Genomic DNA, 1,343 nt, shown 5'->3' with positions numbered 1-1,343 from the left:
TGCCCATCTTCATCCACTCTGTGTGTGGAGGGGGTGGGACTGATTCTTGCTGTAGGGATTTGTTCCTTCTTTTGAGTTGCTGCTCCATAGGTATAGGTCAAGTTCATCAGATTATATCACCTCACTCTTTTTTTTTTTTTTCCCTCTTCTTTCTTCTCCTGGTTGAGCTCCAATCATCCAGTCATCCAGTCCAGGTCACATGGGTATCATCTGCAAGTGTGGGTGCTCCTGTGTACATGCCCTCTCTTCCCATCAGCCGGTAGTTCCACTCTCCTCTCAAGTCCTCCATGGCCACACCACTGACACTGGGCCAAAGAGTCCCCAGGTCTCTTCACACTGCTTACTAACCTGGTCCCCATCTGGGTCCACAGAAGTCCATTGAACATTGTAGGGCTTAGCTTGCCACTTTATTGCTGCTTTTACCCCATTTCTCCCCATCAGTGATGTGTGTGGTCACCAATCAGAGCATGCATTTCCGTTGAGTCTTAGTCTTGGAAGGGGGTTTGCTTTGAGAGGACCTGGCCACTTGCCTTGATGTTTCCTAGGGAAGTGATTTGTTTGTTCTTGTAGTAACAGCCCATCTGCCTCCATTTTTTCCTGCAGGTCTTTCTTTCAAGAGGTATCTTTTATTCTTCTAGCCGCTCCAGGCTGGTCTGTTCGTCCTTTCAAGTAGAGATTTCTCATCTCTGGAGATCTGGATGTGGTTCCGGTTTCTATCTATAGTTTTATATATTGCAAAGGCTCTGCAGAAAGCCTTGTTCACTGGGTACTCTGTAGCCCCATTTTAGGTATTCCAATTAGTCATAGGCAGAAGACAGACTTACAAGCCTTCTAGTGTGATGTTTCTGACTATTCCTTTCTCTCTCTCTCCAGTGTCTACTTTGTATTATAATGCAAGGGAAGCCAAGATTAAAACAAACAAACAAGCAAAAATAGTCAAGCATCTTAACATGATTTCCCCCCTCCCCATTGCAGCCATGACTCAATCCCTGTATCTCAGAGCCCTGCAGTTCCAAGGCTGTATATATATATATATATCGTCCTTTATCTCTGTCCCATTTAGCCCTTTCAAACATGACAAATTGTTCTCCCATCTACTCTGCTTATCCACTTCACTCTCCCTCCCTGTATATTGCTCCCCTCCCCAGCACCCAAGCTCTCTGGTGTCCAATCCCTGCTCTGCGCTCCACCCTCCCCCCTTACCCCCACCATCACCGACTTCCCAACAACCAACAAAGACTTCCCCCTATTCCCTTTAGTATAATTTCTTTTTTCTTAGTCTTTTACAGTAGTGGTCCTATGCAGTATTTCTCTTTTTGTGACTGACTAATTTCACTCAGCAT

This window comes from Chrysochloris asiatica, unplaced genomic scaffold (assembly GCF_000296735.1).
Source record: "Chrysochloris asiatica unplaced genomic scaffold, ChrAsi1.0 scaffold00167, whole genome shotgun sequence".
NCBI lineage: Eukaryota > Metazoa > Chordata > Mammalia > Afrosoricida > Chrysochloridae > Chrysochloris > Chrysochloris asiatica.
This window is presented reverse-complemented; position numbering follows the sequence as displayed.